Below are 9,698 nucleotides of genomic sequence, written 5' to 3' on the forward strand. Positions count from 1 at the left end.
TTTAGTAGAGATGGGGTTTCACCATGTTGGCCAGGCTGGTCTCAAACTCCTGACCTCAGGTGATCCACCTGCCTTGGCCTCCCAAAGTGCTGGGATTATGGGTGTAAGCCACCACACCTGGCCAAGAACAGATTTTGAATATACTCAAGACAAAAAATGATAAATGTTTGAAGTGATGGATATGCCAGTTACCCTGACTTGATCATTACATATTATATACATATATCAAAATACCACATGTACCCCAAAATATGTATAATTATTACATGTCAATTAAAAATATATAAAATCAGTTCTCACTTTGGCAGCACATATACTAAAATTTGAATGATACAGAGAAGATTTGCATAGCCCCTGCACAAGGATGACACGTAAATTTGTGAAGTGTTCCATATTTTTAGAAGACCCCATCATCTCAGCCCAAAATCTCTTTAAACTGATAAGCAGCTTCAGCAAAGTCTCAGTATACAAAATCAGTGTGCAGAAATCACAAGCATTATTATACACCAATAACAGACTTAAAGAGAGCCAAATCAAGAATGAACTGCCATTCACAATTGCTATGAAGAGAATAAAATACCTAGGAATACAACTAACAAAGGATGTAAAGGACCTCTTCAAGGAGAACTACAAACCACTGATCAAGGAAATAGGAGAGGACACAAACAGATGGAAAAACATTCTATGCTCATTGTTAGGAAGAATCAATATTGTGAAAATGGCCATACTGCCCAAAGTAATTTACAGATTCAATGCTATCCCATCAAGCTACCTTTGACCCTCTTCACAGAACTGGAAAAAAAACCCTTAAACTTCATATGGAACCAAAAGAGAGCCCACATAGCCAAGACAATTCTAAGCAAAAAGAACAAAGCTGGAGGCATCACGCTACCTGACTTCAAACTATACTACAAGGCTACGGTAATCAAAACAGCATGGTACTGGTACCAAAATAGAGATATAGGCCAATGGAACAGAACAGAGGTCTTGGAGGCAATGCCACACATCTACAACAATCTGATCTTTGACAAAGCTGACAAAAACAAGCAATGGGGAAAGGATTCCCTGTTTAATAAATGGTGTTGGGAAAATTGGCTAGCTGTGTGGAGAAAGCAGAAACTGGACACCTTCCTGACACCTTACACTAAAATTAACTCCACCTAATACCATAAAAACCCTAGAAGAAAACCTAGGCAAAACCATTCAGGAGACAGGCATAGGCAAGGACTTCATGACTAAAACTCCAAAAGCACTGGCAACAAAAGCCAAAATAAACATATGGGAGCTAATTAAATTTAAGAGCTTCTGCACAGCAAAAGAAGCAATCATTAGAGTGAACCAGGAACCAACAGAATGGGAAAAAATTTTTGCAATCTACCCATATGACAAAGGGCTGATATCCAGAATCTACAAAGAACTAAAACAGATTTACCAGAAAAAAACAAACAAACCCATTCAAAAGTCGGTGAAGGATATGAACAGACACTTTTCAAAAGAAGACATTGATTAGGCCAACAAACATATGAAAAAATGCTCATCATCACTGGTCATTAGAGAAATGCAAATCGAAACCATATTGAGATACCATTTCACGCCAGTTAGAATAGTGATCACTAAAAAATCGGGAGACAACAGATGCTGGAGAGGATGTGGAGAAACAGGAACACTTTTACACTGTTGGTGGGAGTGTAAATTAGTTCAAGCATTGTGGAAGACAGTGTGGCGATTCCTCAAGGACCTAGAAATAGAAATTCCATTTGACCCAGAAATCCCATTACTGGGTATATACCCAAAGGATTATAAATAGTTCTATTATAAAGACACATGGACATGTACATTCATAGTGGCACTGTTTACAAAAGCAAAGACCTGGAACCTACCCAAATGCCCATTGATGATAGACTGGTCAAGGAAAATGTGTCATGTATATACCATGGAATACTATGCAGCCATAAAAAACAATGAGTTTGTGTCCTTTGTAAGGACATGGATGAATCTGGAAACCATCATTCTCAGCAAACTGACACAAGAACAGAAAATCAAACCCTGCGTGTTCTCACTCATAGGCAGGTGTTGAACAATGAGAACACATGGACACAGGGAGGGGAACATCACACATTGGGGTCTGTTGAGGAGGACCAAGAGAGGGACAGCGGGGAGTGGGGAGGTCGGGGAAGGATAACATGGGGAGAAATGCCAGATATAGGTGACGGGGGGATGGAGGCGGCAAACCACATTGCCATGTATGTACCTATGCAACAATCCTGCATGTTCTGCACATGTACCCTAGAACCTAAAGTGCAATAATACAATTATACACACACACACACACACACACACACACACACGCACACACACACACACACACACTCCTACTAATAATAATGATAAAAGCAAAAAAAAAATGTTGAACTCAATACTACTTTGGGACAAACACCTCTAGTTTGTTTTTGGAACCAAGAATTTCCATGTTGTGTCTCATAATCCATGAATTTATCACAGAAATAAAGGAGTCCATAATGCCTATTTATGAATTCTCAATAGCAACTGTAATTGAAAAGAGTTCTGACAGCCCTTGGGCTGGCCTTGTCTTTCTCTGCAAGCACCATATGGGAACCCAAGTTGCAAACAAAGATACGCTTAGGGTGTTTCAAATCAGATAACAGCTAAGGAATTCCAAAGCAAGCCACACACATTGGTGTTCCTGTGATTAAAACTTATTTTAATCTAATTTTTTTCTATGACCATAGTTGAGCATTCTAAAATAATCTTGAAAGTTAGCACGGGGGCTGGGTGTGGTGGCTCATGCCTATAATCCCAGCACTTTGGGAGGCCGAGGCGGGTGGATCACTGGAGGTCCGGAGTTCAAGACCAGCCTGGTCAACATGGTGAAACCCCGTCTCCACTAAAAATACAAAAATTAGTTGGGCGTGGTGGCAGCTGCATGTAATCCCAGCTACTCAGGAGAATCGCTTGAACCCCGGAGGCAGAGGTTGCAGTGAGCCGAGATCACGCCATTGCACTCCAGCCTGGGCGACAAGAGTGAAACTCCGTCTCAAAAAAAAAAAAGTACTGGGGCAAAAAGTGACTAAGTTAGCACAGTGACTTAGCATATGTGCAAGACGTGTTCCTTAAATGAATAAATGAATAGGTGAATGGATGTGGTTGGGTGATGGGTGAAGTTCTGTAGAAGGCATACTTTCATCTCCTCAGACACACTTCGGTCACCTTTAGGGAAAACTGAAGAGAGCTGGATCTCTTTCCTATGTAGCCAATATGTAGGGGTGGTTGCTGGGGTAAGTTAAATGGTGCCTCTTGTGCCTAACAGTATCATTTTGAAGGGGAGCACATATGGTGGTAATGATGTGGTGTGGGAAGGAAACTTTATTTAAAACCTCAGGAAAGCTTTAAGTCCAAGTTTCTTTTCTTGTAATTTTTTTTTTTTTTTGAAATGGAGTCTTGCTCTGTTGCCCAGGCTGGAGTGCAGTGGCATGATCTCGGCTCACTGCAACCTCTGCCTCCCGGGTTCAAGTGATTCTTGATGCCTCAGACTTCTGAGTAGCTGGAATTACAGGCATGCACCCCCACACTCAACTAATTTTTTGTATTTTTAGTAGAGACGAGGTTTCACTGTGTTAGCCAGGATGGCCTCGATCTCCTGACCTCGTGATCCGCCCACCTCAGCCTCTCAAAGTTCTGGGATTAGAGGTGTGAGCCACTGCGCCCGGCTTTTTAAAATGTTTAGTTAAAAATTTTTTTTTATGTAGAGATGGGATCGCATTATGTTGCCCAGGCTGGTCTTGAATTTCTGGGATCAAACGATCCTCTTGCCTTGGCCCCCTGAAGTACTGGGATTGAAGGTGTGAGTCAGTGTGCTTGGCTTCCAAGTTTCTTAATAAGCATTAATAACCCATGTCATAAGTTGGGTTCCCTGTGATGCAAACTCTAAGACTGAGTTAGTGTGCAGGATGTTTATTCAGGAGAGCACTTGGAATCAACACTGTGGAAGGGAGAGGAGGGAAGCAGAATGTAGTGGTAACTGTAGTAGAGAGAGGAAGTGGGACAACATGGGCAAATATATGAGTGTCTAGAGGTCAAGTGTTTGGGATGTGGCTGTTGAAGGACTGGATGGGAGAAAGCAGGAGGCAGGAGGCAGCATACCCTGCCTTGTCGCTGTATTCCACTTTGCACAAGGCTGATGAACATAGATATTTCAAACAACTGAAAATGATGTCTCAACAGAAGCTGCCTTATGTGGAATTGGCTGCTGTTGCCAAGCCAGGATGCGCTGAGGATGGAAGATGAAGCAGAGCATGAGCTGAGGATGTAGACCACTCAGAGAGGCATGTCCTTGGTAAAAGAGAAAATTTATCCTGTATATGTGCAAAGAACACTCCTGTATTAGATCTCGTGGTTGCAAATGATAGAGGCCCAACTGGAGCTATCTTAGAGAAAAAGGAGGATTTGATGGCTCTCGTAGAAAACTCTGTAAAGAGAGAGGTGTAGCTGGCTTCTGGGAGGACAGGGACAAAGGCTAGTCCGCTATTAGCATGGAGAATGAAGCTTTCTTTGTGTCAATTGCCCTCTGTCAGGGGCTTTATCACAAGATTGGCCCACCAATGACAGAAACTGCTAACTCTCATCTGTCCAAATTTCATTCATTCAATTCATGAAACACGTAGCCATGGAACACCTATAGCATTACAGACACTGTTCTAGGTGCTGGAAATAGTAGGAAAAGAAATGCAAGTAAATAAACTCTGTTTATATTCTAGAGGAGGAAATTCAGACGGTAAACAAAAGTAAAGAGAAATCTTTTACAGGGTGTTAGAAAGTAGTAAGTGCTATGGAAAATAAAAACCAAGCATAAGGCCAGGCATGGTGGCTCAGGCCTATAATCCCAACACTTTGAAAGCCAGAGGCTGGCAGATCACTTGGTCCCAGGAGTTTGAGACCAGCCCAGGCAACGTGCCAAAACCTCTGTCTACAAAAAAATACAACAATTAGCTGGGCGTGGTGGCTCATGCCTGTAGTCCCAGCTAGCTGGGAGGCTGAGGTGGGAGAATCTCTTGAGCCCAGGAGGTCGAGGCTGCAGTGAGCCATGATTGTGCCACTGCACTCCAACCTGGGTGACAGAGTGAGACCCTCTCTCAAAACCAAAACAACAACAAAAAGAAAAAAAAAAATGAAGCATAAAGGAGGCATAGGAAGTGCTGGGGTGGGGAGTTGCAATTGAAATTGAGTAGTCAGGGTGGGCCTTACTAGGAAGATGACATTTGAACAAAGACCTGTAAGAAGAGAGGGAGGGAGCCATGCAAATAACTGAGGGAAAAGGATTGACGTTGGGGAGAACAGCAAGTGCAAAGGACATGAGCTAGGTATGTACTTGGCATCTGTGAGGAAAAGCAACGGGTCTAAGGCTAAAGAGGAGTGAGCAAAGACACGAGGCCCGGGAGGTAAGAGAATGTGGGGCGGATTCTCTAGAGCTTTGTGAGTCATAGCAAAGACTTTGGCTTTGACTTAGAGTATGAGATAGACAGCGGCTAGAGGGTTTTGCATGGAGGAGTGACATTATCCGACTTGCATTCACCTCTGGCTTCTGTGCTGAGATTGAACTGTAGAGAGGCAAGGGTAGAAGTAGGGAGACCGGTTAGGTACTTATTACAATCATTCAAGGGAGATATGATGGTGGCTTAGACCAGGTTGAGTCAGTTTTGCTGTCTAAGAGAGGTTGATTTTGTCAAGTTCCACGTGAAAGGAGAATGAAGCCTATGGGGTCATGTGGGTCACATGGGCACAGGTATGACTGGTTACCGCATTGTGAGCACTTAGGTGGAGTGGGAGAAGGGGTAGTTTATATAAAATGTGCGGAGGGCCGGGCGCGGTGGCTCACGCCTGTAATCCCAGCACTTTGGGAGGCCGAGGCGGGTGGATCACGAGGTCAAGAGATCGAGACCATCCTGGTCAACACGGTGAAACCCCGTCTCTACTAAAACTACAAAAAATTAGCTGGACATGGTGGCGCATGCCTGTAATCCCAGCTACTCAGGAGGCTGAGGCAGGAGAATTGCTTGAACCCAGGAGGCGGAGGTTGCGGTGAGCCGAGATTGCGCCATTGCACTCCAGCCTGGGTAACAAGAGCGAAACTCCGTCTCAAAAAAAAAAAAAAAAAAAAAAAAAAAAAAAAAACCAAAAAAAAAAAAAAAAAAAAAAAAAAAAAATGTGCGGAGCTGTTTCTAGAAGAAGGGAAGAGAAAGCAGCAGATCACAATAGCTGTCTATTTCAGGTATTGTTTACTCAACGCTGCTTTGAAATTACAGAAGATTCTTCTGCCTTTGACTGAATAGATCTGGGAAAGATTCTTTTCCTATGACTCACACAATATATTCCACTACATCCATGGGCTAGTTTGCTGCAAAATCAAGCTAAGGTTTTTGTGAAGAACCGAGCTGTGAGTGGATTTCATCCTGACACAACGTCTTTTAGAGTTCTTGACTTCCCTCCTAGAGAAGTTTTCTTTGTTGAAATATAGCTTACTCAATTCCTCATTACTGTCACAACAAATGACTTAAATGGTTCCATATGTGTGTGCCCAGTTTTCTCAGAAACTACCTCTTTAGAATGCCACCCTGATTCTCTGAAAAGAGAATGTGTGACAAACATTACAATATTTATGTCATCTTATCTTCCGAGTGACTCTTGAAAATGCTGGACATAAATTTAGGAATCTTAAGAGTAAAATAGGCTCTTCCGACATGGCTGTTACAATCGCAATGAAATATTCTAAAAACAGAAATGTTAGTCTTTTTTTTTAACCATGATGTAAATCCAATGACTGATCCTTAAACAGTGGTCTCTTTCCTCTCATTTTTTTTTTTTTGTCACAAAGTCATGATATGATGACAACCTCAACCATTTCAGACTGTATCCGCTGTTAAAATTGATCTCTCTCACAATGACAATGCACTCCTTCACTTCAACTCTTATTTTATACTCTGGGTTTAGATTGAATTCAACATTATCACCTTGTATCCTGGAAAAAGAAGCTGAATGTTTCTTTCTTTTGTTTACAAGCTTAACTGTGGCTTTTCTAGAATGAGATGTTTAGACTTTGTTTCTATTGCATACTCTCTGAGGACTATGAGGGACATCCAGATGGAAATAATTATACCCAGATGGGACTAGTCGTTGTTAAGGCACCATTCTATTCACCGCTGATTCCATGGTCTACACTTTCTGATAGTTGATGGTCACCTTCTGTACCCTCAATGACCAGCTAGCGTGTATCTGCCACTTCTCTTTCTCTACTCTTCACCCATTTTTTCTCTCCCCCAGATTTAGCACAAACATGTAAACAGCAACACAAAAATTTGTTCTGAAAGACTAAATCCATGTTATATCTTAGAAACGATGTATGGTGTGTTAGATCGTTAACTTACACAGAATTATAATGTAAGAAATCATAATGTATGCCCTTAGTGCTTCTGCTATAAAGGAGAGGATGGAAGGAGACTTGTACTCCAGTGGGGAAGAGTATTTTTATCACCTGTTATTGTTTAGAATTGTTGACACACAGCTATAGTAAAAGGCAGACTAATTTTCATTCATGTTATTGTTTTCAAACCCCCTAAAGACAATGCCCTTCTTTATTGCCTGTCCTCACGGCTGACTGGTATTACTGCTTCCACTTTAGTTCACCATTTTCTGGTATCCATTAAGAAAAAAAAAAAAAAGGAAACCACATGAGGACAGCGATTTTTGCCAGTTTTGTTCATCATTGTATCCCAAGTTCCTGGAACAGTGCCCAGCATATATTAAGTGCTCAATAAATGAATATTTTTTAATGAATCCATTTATTATAAGATATTAACACAAACAAAAGAAGATATAGAATCAATTTGTAAGATATAAAGAAAAATGTAGCAAATACTCACCAAGCTGATCTAATAAATATCATTGAACACTACTAGATCCCCTGAATAAATTACCCTTGTCATCTCTTTCTATTATTCCAGAGGCTACAGCAATCCTGAATTAATCTTTATTTTACTTTTTCTACTTTACTATATTATTTGTTTTCATTCTTAATCGAGTGTGGATTACTTTGCACATACAAAAGAATGTTAGGTTGGGAGGCCGAGGGGGCAGATCACGAGGTCAGGAGTTCAAGACCAGCCTGGCCATCATGGTGAAACCCCATCTCTACTAAAAATACAAAAATTGATTGGATGTGGTGGCGCGCATCTGTAATCCCAGCTACTTGAGAGGCTGAGGCAGGAGAATCACTTGAAACCAGGAGGTAGAGGTTGCAGTGAACCGAGATTGCACCACTGCACTCTAGCCTGGGCAACAAAGTAAGACTCCATCTCAAAAACAAAAACAAAAAACAAAGAATGTTAGGTAGATAACAAATGCCCATATATTTACCACCTAACTAAAGCAATAAATTATTACCAAGACCTCTGACATTGCTATGTTCCTCCTGATCTTAAAGGCCACATCTTCCTCCCCTTTTCTAAATTTTGTTTATCATTTCCTTGCTTATTTTTTTAGGCTTACTACATTTTAATGTATGAATATAAAATATTCTTTCATTTGACATTTTAAATTTCATGTAAATGGTAAAATATTGTATATATTCATCTATTACTTGCTTTTTGTGATAAGCATTATGTGTGTGATAGTCCAGTGCTGTGGAGACTGATTATGCTGGTTGTGTACTGCACAACTCTAGGGGACGCTGTTTGCCTTGAGGTCTGAGTGAATGATAACCCCTGCAGATGTACAGTGCACAACCTGCTTGGCTGTACATAAGGCTGTGACACATTGTGTTTCCAACTGTGGCCATAAAATATCTCCCATCCCACAAGCTTTTTTGCAATGTGAACTTGTCATGCCCCTATCAAGAAATGGAGTCTATTTCTCCCCACTGTGGATGTGGGCGGGCCTTGTGACTATTTTAACTAATACAACATAGCAGATACTATGTTGAGTAACTTCCAAGGCTAATAAGTAAGAGATCTGTAACTTCTTCCTTTATCACTTGTAATGCTCCAAGCTATTATGTAAGAAATCTGATTACTCCAAGTCCAGAATGTTGTGAGGAAGTCTAAGTGACCGTACAGTTAAGAGAGAAGCCACTTGGAGGAGCGCTGATGTGCCAGACATGCGCATGAAGCCTTATTGAACTTCCTAGCTCAACACGGTCAAGGAATGAATGCAGCTGAGTGAATAAACCCAGCTGATACTATGTGGGGCAAAACTGCCCAGCTAAGCTCTGACTAAATTCCTCATCTGCAATATCATGAGCCAATAAAATGAAACTAGAATAGCTCTTCAAAACACTCCCACTTGTCCTGAGTTGGACTGATCAGTCATTGGATGTGGCCACCCCAGCAAGGAAGGTGATCTTGAACCAGGAAATTCTATGCAACTGAGGCAGTCCCTGAGGTCCCACCGCTGAAGGTGAACTGCCAACAGCGCTACCATAGAGTCTTTAGGTTTTTCTCTATATAAGATCATGTGATCTGCAAACAGGGACAAGTTGACTTTCTCCTTTCCAATTCGGATGCCCTTTCTTTCTTTCTTTTGCGTACTTGCTCTGGCTAGGACTTCCAGTACTATGTTGAATATGAGTGGTGAGAATAAGCATCTTTGTCTTGTTCCAGTTCTTAGAGGAAAAGCTCACAACTATTTTA

General features: G+C 41.4%; 1 long non-coding RNA gene and 1 other non-coding gene across 2 annotated transcripts in view; both read left to right on the forward strand.

Moving 5' to 3' along the window:
* LOC119467441 overlaps positions 1-9,455 on the forward strand; it is a 13,323-nt gene extending 3,868 nt beyond the window's left edge. The window contains exons 2-3 of the long non-coding RNA XR_005195977.1: positions 9,020-9,023; positions 9,443-9,455. This is a non-coding gene — a long non-coding RNA (uncharacterized LOC119467441). The remainder of the gene's footprint in view (positions 1-9,019; positions 9,024-9,442) is intronic.
* LOC119467444 lies at positions 293-399 on the forward strand. The gene has a single exon (XR_005195980.1). It is a non-coding gene; the product is annotated as a U6 spliceosomal RNA (small nuclear RNA).
* Positions 9,456-9,698: the final 243 nt, after the last annotated feature.

The sequence above is a fragment of the Cebus imitator genome, unplaced genomic scaffold, assembly GCF_001604975.1.
Source record: "Cebus imitator isolate Cc_AM_T3 unplaced genomic scaffold, Cebus_imitator-1.0 Scaffold289, whole genome shotgun sequence".
Classification (NCBI taxonomy): domain Eukaryota; kingdom Metazoa; phylum Chordata; class Mammalia; order Primates; family Cebidae; genus Cebus; species Cebus imitator.